The sequence below is a fragment of the Canis aureus genome, chromosome 6, assembly GCF_053574225.1.
Source record: "Canis aureus isolate CA01 chromosome 6, VMU_Caureus_v.1.0, whole genome shotgun sequence".
In the NCBI taxonomy this organism is placed as follows: Eukaryota; Metazoa; Chordata; class Mammalia; order Carnivora; family Canidae; genus Canis; species Canis aureus.
Genome location: NC_135616.1, coordinates 344,314 through 351,529, shown reverse-complemented (window position 1 = coordinate 351,529; position 7,216 = coordinate 344,314). Strand labels below are relative to the sequence as shown.

At 48.6% G+C, this 7,216-nt stretch overlaps 1 long non-coding RNA gene across 1 annotated transcript; it reads right to left on the bottom strand.

Annotated features, from left to right (window-relative positions):
• Positions 1–293: 293 nt before the first annotated feature.
• Positions 294–2,789, bottom strand: LOC144315086 (uncharacterized). Its single transcript, XR_013380876.1, has 2 exons — positions 2,677–2,789; positions 294–2,153 (listed from the first exon to the last, which is right to left on the bottom strand). It is a non-coding gene; the product is annotated as an uncharacterized LOC144315086 (long non-coding RNA).
• Positions 2,790–7,216: the final 4,427 nt, after the last annotated feature.

Genomic DNA, 7,216 nt, shown 5'->3' with positions numbered 1-7,216 from the left:
ACAAACATTATATGGTCTCATTCATTTGGGGAATATAAAAAATAGTGAAAGGGAATAAAGGGAAAAGGAGAGAAAATGAGTGAAAATATCAGAGAGGGTGACAGAACATGAGAGACTCTTAACTCTGGGAAACGAACAAGGGGTAGTGGAAGAGGAGGTGGACGGGGGGATGGGGTGACTGGGTAACAGGCACTGAGGTGGGCACTTGACGGGATGAGCACTGGGTGATATGCTATATGTTGGCAAATTGAACTCCAATTAAAAAAAAGAAATAAAAAAATGCATGCATAAAATTTTTTTAAATTTTTATTTATTTATTCCTGAGAGATACAGAGAGAGAAGCAGAGACACAGGCAGAGACACAGGCAGAGAGAGAAGCAGGCTCCATGCAGGGAGCCCGATTCTGGGACCCCAGGATCATGACCTGGGCCAAAGGCAGATGCTCCACTGCTGAGCCCCCAGGCATGTGTCCTTAAAAGAACACAGGTCTAAAATTAACAAACTGTGGCAAGTTGATTTTCCATGTCATTGTCTGTCATTGTGCCTTACTCACTCTCCTCATAGCACTTATCCCAATTTTTCCTCATCCCACTTTTTCCCTATTCATCTAAGATCTGGGTGATGCGACACCCAAGGCCCATGTGCTCAGGGCCAGTGTCTGACTCCATGACCAGGAGCCCCCGCCATTCCTGGTCCACGGTGACCTGTCACAGATGGCTGCTGATGGTGTGAGCGACTGGAAGGGGCACGGCCCAGAAAGTGAGACCTTGGATTGTACCCTGGCTCTGCTCTTTCCCAAACGTGTGACCCTGAGCCGGTCACGCAGCCTCCCAGGGCTCTAGTTCCTCTTCTCTGAGGACAGAGGATTGAACATGGAACCATTCCAAGGCCTCTCCCTCCTCTTAGTAACATACCGTGCACCAGGGAAGAAACCTTTTCCAACTATTTCAGGTCCCACAGACGAAGAAGCCTTGCACGCTTGCCGTCCTGCCGCCACGTCATCATGGCACTTGACTTCTTCAAATCCAGAGAAATAAAACGAGAAGGAAATGCAGGGCGGCGGGCAAGGCCACTCGCACTGCTCCCCCTCCGCCCCGCTGAAGTTTCCGGACTAAATGAGGGCAGCTCAGGGCCGCAGCCAGGTGTCCACCCCAGCGGGCCGTGGAGAGCGGGTTCCAGGGAGGAAGCCCCTCAGCTCTCGGGGTGAGATGCTCTTCTCACGTGGCATTCCACTTCAGAAGCTTTCGATGATTAGTTGCTCTCAGTAGCACCCTAAGCTTTGCTGACAGAAAATCGTTATGGGGGGTCGCCTGGGTGGCTCAGAGGTTGGGCCTTCAGCTGCCTTCAGCTCAGGACGTGACCCCGGGGTTCTGGGATTGTGTCCCGCGTCGGGCTACCTGCAGAGAACCTGCTTCTCCCTCTGCCTGCGTCTCTGCCTCTCTCTCTGTCTCTCTCTCTCTCTCTCTCTGAGTCTCTCATGAATAAATAAAATCTTAAAAAAGGGAAGTTAAATAAAATGCAGAATCTGGTTTAATGTAGTAAGAAAAACGCATGTGCTCACACTGTGCACGCACATACCCTCTGCCAGTGAGCAAACAAGAGTTATTAGAGACAGGGTAGTGTTAAGGCACTTTAGGGGAAATTTATGTTTCCCGAGTATTGCACAATCTCTCCCAATCCCTCCTTCCCTGCTGCCCTTTCTCTCAGGATGCAGAGCAATTTCGATGCTTTCATTCCTGCCGACAGACATGCCCAGAGGTCCCTCGGTGACTAGGAAACGAGGGCCACCCCGAAACGTCTGGCCAGCTGGACCCCCACGGTCCCGCTGGATGTCTGTAGTTGACTTAAAGCACATACACGCATTTCCAATGTGTCCTTTCCTCTCTCTTGAAACAGAAGTTTCTCTTTCTGGGAAGGATGATTTGTGGGGCTGGGTATCCTCCTTTCAGAAGAAGGAGGGTCCACAGGTTTAGAATCCTCTGGACTCCTCCACTAAGGGAGAACGGGCAGGCTCAGATGGCTACTCGCTGGGGGCTTCGGCTCTTCACCCCACAGAATAGATGGGGAGTGTTTCCTCCGTGGAAAGTGCTGCCGCTCCGGGATGGGTTCTTGCTGAGGGGAGATTCTCCATACAGAAGACATCTGTCAAACGCCTCCAAGAACAGAAGAATAGAATAAATGCATACATACTGCCATCATGATAAAAACAGAAACCCAAAACTATGAAGACAGCAGATTAAGACTCCCTTGATTTTCAGTGGACCAGTTTCCCTTTCTGGTTAGCCTCGACGGAAACCACCAGCCTTCCCCTAAGGCGGCAGCAGTGCAGAGGCCGTCGTGGAGCCGCAGCCCCCGGTTATCTCCCCGGGACCCTCGGGGTGTCGCGTCTGTTCCCACTGCCAGGAGTCTGCCCCGCTCCCAGCCCCTGGCCTGAGGGTGCTCCTGGGTGCCGCTCAGGGACCAGACTACCAACTGGCCGATGGGGAGCTGAAGGGGTCTCACGACCGCGCCTGGACGCATCTCTCCGAGCTGCTGCACACGTCCGGGGGCCCCAGAGCCAGCACGGCCTGCAGCCGTTGGCAGAGCCAGAGGCCAGGCCAGAGCCCAGGAGTGGGCGGACGGCCCTCTGCACCCGCACCTGTCCCTTGGCTGCCCGAGTCCGCCCCCGTTTCTTACCCTCTGCAGGTTTGGGGCCCCCTTCTCTCTCCCTCATCTGCTGCATCGCCTTTCAGCTCTCTGCAAACAGCCCGTCCTGACAACTTTGGCTCCAGTTTCTTTTTTTCTAAAACTGGTAACTGGGAAGCATCGTGGGCAGAGGACTCCTGCTCCAGCCCCACGGATTCCACAAATGGTTCCATTTGTGTCCCGACCCGGAGTGATTAGCAATCGCTTTTCTGGGGCGAGGCTGGGATCAAGCCTTCTGGTAACTCTGTATTAACTGCCACACTAAAGAACAATAGGCAAAAACAGCTTTAATACCCTAGAATACCCAGGACCCCCAGAAGATAATGCCACTGACTCAATCTGACATTTCCAAGCAGGACTCATGAGGGGTCACGATTTTCACAGTTCAGATTCCTATTTGCTAGTAAACCTGATATCATTTTAAAGGCGTCCAATATAGTGAAACTCCTAAATCTGTCCAGAACCGTAATGCTTCTGCCATTATATTTATGGCTCATGTTTTAACTCATTGCAAATCCTAACAAGCTGCATTGTAACAGGGCGGTGCTATATTTGAAAAGTGACTTCACTTAGCCCAGAGATATAGAAAGACACCGATTTAATGGGGAAAATCCTGGTCTTCCCTTCTGTCTCTGCTTCATTTGGACTTGTCATTTCAAAGGGATGGGATCTGCTAGGATGATGTCATGAAGTCAGAATCACGGTTCACCGGGACCCGGTTACTCCGGGATTGTCACCATGGAGTCAAACTTCCCAAGTGTCGAAATAAATCTGACCATGGCTTTGGCTGCTCCCTGGTCTTTGGTGTAACGACCGGCAAATGTGTGTAGGCTGCCAGCTTCCTGGTTGCTTCTCATGCCCACATTTCTGATGAATGTCCGATCTCTTCTCACCGGTTTGCTTCTGGACATTATCAGCCTAGGTTCCTAAGCGTGCAGTTCACTCTGAACGGAGGCCCCACCCAGTATTTTTTAAAGAATAACTGCAGTTTTTGTGAAAATTATACCTTCTCCTTGAAATTAATTTAACACAGAAGGTATTGAGATGAAAGTATAAAAGTCAGCCGACACTCTACCGCTCAGGGATGTTTCTGTTAACTCGTTGGGAAACATCTTTGCAGGCATAAAACACATGTTATATAACATATAAAATTGCGTGTGTGTCTATAGATATGTACACACCCAATTTTATGCAATAACATTTTTATAAACACGCATTTTATAAAATTCTATAAACACAACTTTTCAAAACTTTATATAGTTTTATTTTTTTTATTTTTTTTTATTTTTATTTATTTATGATAGTCACACACAGAGAGAGAGAGAGAGGCAGAGACACAGGCCGAGGGAGAAGCAGTCTCCATGCACCGGGAGCCCGATGTGGGATTCAATCCCAGGTCTCCAGGATCGCGCCCTGGGCCAAAGGCAGGCGCCAAACCGCTGCGCCACCCAGGGATCCCCTATATAGTTTTATTAAAATGGGATTTCCCATACATGCAGTTCTATGACCTGCTTTTCCCCTCAACCGTATTATCTTTACTGGGAGGGAGACTTCTCCACCGGCCTCTGGGCTCTGACACATCTTTCTGGGTATGTCACAAACGTGAGGCCATTTCTCAGGATGAGTTTGTGGCAAGCAGCCCTGAGGATATTGTCCTTGTGGACAAAGGGCAGGCTTGCTTACTGTTGACAACCAAATGCTAGGTTCAACAGAATACCAGTTGAGCCTCTATCAGGACAGAATTTGCATGTCTGCAGACAGGAATGATTTTGCACGGCTGTCAGTTATCTGCAATTTTTCAAGAAGTAAAATCTCTTCCATAGACTCAGATAACCCCAGGGGTGTCTTCTGGAGTCTGGAGAACACATAGGTTTTCATGGAAGCATGTTTTTCCCTACAGCGCTCAGCAAACAGCAAACTCCAATTGCCTCTGTCAGAGGGTAGCTCCCAGATTTGGGGGAAAACCTGGAAAATATCAAAGGGCAAGGCTGCTTTCAGGTTTCTCCAAGAGTGGGACTGATTTCAGAGCCAGGGGTCACCGAGGAGGGGTGGGTGAGATGTCGGAGACCCACAGAGGTCGTTACACGCACTCTTGCCATACACGCTAACGGACTTCTCTCCAAACCTATTTAAATTTCATGAAGCAAACCTGCTGCCTCACCATATTTTTTAGAATTGGGACTTAATCAATAAGCGAAAATTAGGGATCCCTGGGTGGCGCAGCGGTTTGGCGCCTGCCTTTGGCCCAGGGCGCGATCCTAGAGACCCAGGATCGAATCCCACGTCGGGCTCCCGGTGCATGGAGCCTGCTTCTCCCTCTGCCTGTGTCTCTGCCTCTCTCTCTCTCTCTTTCTCTCTGTGTGACTATCATAAATAAATTTTAAAAAAATTTTAAAAAAAAATTAAAAAAAAATAAGCGAAAATTAAAAGTGGGCAAAACCTACAAATGGAAGACAATTTTGGGAAAGGGGGCCAGAAGTAGCTGTCTTCCCTTGTATGCCATCCCAGTTTGGTTCCTGGACACAGACTCTCAGTGGAGATGCCCACAGAGAAAAGGTCTCAGAACTTCCATGAACCTCTTTTCAGTGCTCTTTTCCTAGGAAACAAACAAACAAACAAAACAAGCAAAAAACTCAAACCCCATCGTTTCCTCAGCCTGGCCTAGGGGGGCCTTCCCCTTCTTCCTTCCATGAGCTACATTTTAGTAAGACCCCAAGGGACGGCTGTGAGGGAAACGGAAAGTCAGCAACTCCAGTTTAGTTTAAGAACCAGCTTCTTTTATTTTTCCCTTCTGGGCCTCAGGCAGCTCCAGGAGCTCGGGCTCAGGGGTTTGGCTCATTCAACGCCCCCGTGCTCCCCGTGGGAGCCTTGCTGCTGACGGCTTGTTGAAAAGGCCTGAGGAGATTGCGGGGCCTGCAAATGATGTTTCCAGTGACCATATGGCTGCCTTTAAAGAAAAACAGCCATTATAGATCAGCAAGGAACATTCTACTCTGCCCCTTGGCCTGAGTCAGCTTCACAGCCTGGTTCAACGACTTCCCCAGTAGTGCTCAGCAACACCTTTATTAGGTGTTTATTTTTATTAGGCACCTGTGCTTGGATTCAGAGCTTCAAAGATGAACAACGAGAAAATTCGCCTTTAACGAGGCCTGCTGGTGGGTGCGGGGCAGGGGGTCGGCGAGAGGAGAAGAGAGGCTGCAGCCGTGCAGCCTGAGCTCCCATCCAAGTAACAAGAGCTATTTATACACAGAGATGGAAGGTACACACCCTCACATATGCAGAGAGCATTTCTGGAAGCACACAGGACAGCTGGTTATTTCTGGAGTCTCAGCTTTGGGGAAACAGGCATGGAGGGAGATCTCTACTTTCGACGCCCTACCGCTCCATATGCTACTAAACCATTCTTTTCACGATAAACACACATTACTTGTATAATACGACAACAAAGCAGAGTGGCGGAGACACTACACAGGAGACATATACAGCTCGTTATGGGAGTGACAAAACAAAGGCCCAGGTCCAAATTTGGGAATGTTCCAGATTACTTTAGTCACATGTTTTTTTTTCTGTCTTCTGGACTCTCATAGGTTTTTGCTTACAGATTTACCATTTATGGCACTTATCAGTAATGCTCAGTCAATGCCTGTTGGACCCCTGCCTCTCTCCCTTCCTGTCCCATCCATTCTTCCTACCCTCCTTCCTTCCTTCTCATTGCTCCTTTCCTTTCTTCCTTTTCCTTCCTCCTTCCTTCCTTCCTTCCTTCCTTCCTTCCTTCCTTCCTTCCTTCCTTCAATCCTTCTTTCTACAAATGTTTGTTGAGATTCTACTTTGTGTAAGGCAGATGATTCAATATTGTATTATAATCTGGGACACCTGGGTGGTTGAGCACCTGCCTTCAGCTCAGGTCGTGATCCTGGGATCTGGGATCAAGTCCCACATCGGGCTCCCTGCAAGGAGCCTGCTTCCCCCTCCGCTTGTGTCTCTGCCTCTCTCTCTAAGTCTGGGTCTCTCATGAATAAATAAGTAAATCTTTAAGAAAAACATTGTATTATAATCAAGTTTGGCTGCATGTGACAGAAAGAAAAAAAAAACTAAAGGAGTGACTTAAATAAATATAAGCTTATTTCTCTCACACATTAAAAGTAGTCAAGAGATAAGCAGCCCAGGGCTCCTAAGGCAGCTCCAGATCATCAGGAACCCAGGCTTCTTCTCACGTCCTAGTCTACCTAGATTGGCATGGCAACTCAGGATCTCAGAGGGCTGCTCCAGCTACAGCCCTGATGTTCAAATTGCAGTGAGCAGAAAGGAGGAATCAAGAAGGGCTCATGCACTCCCTTTTCTGGGAGACACCCCAGAACTACCACACTACACTCTGTTTAAATTTAATCAGCCAGAACTTAGTCAGATGGTCACATCTAGCTGCAAGGGAAGCTGGGACCTGTAGGGAAGCTGGGACATATAATATTTTAGCTGGGTGTATTGCTGCCCCCAGTAAATCTAGGATTCTTTTACTAATTAAAAAGTGGAGACT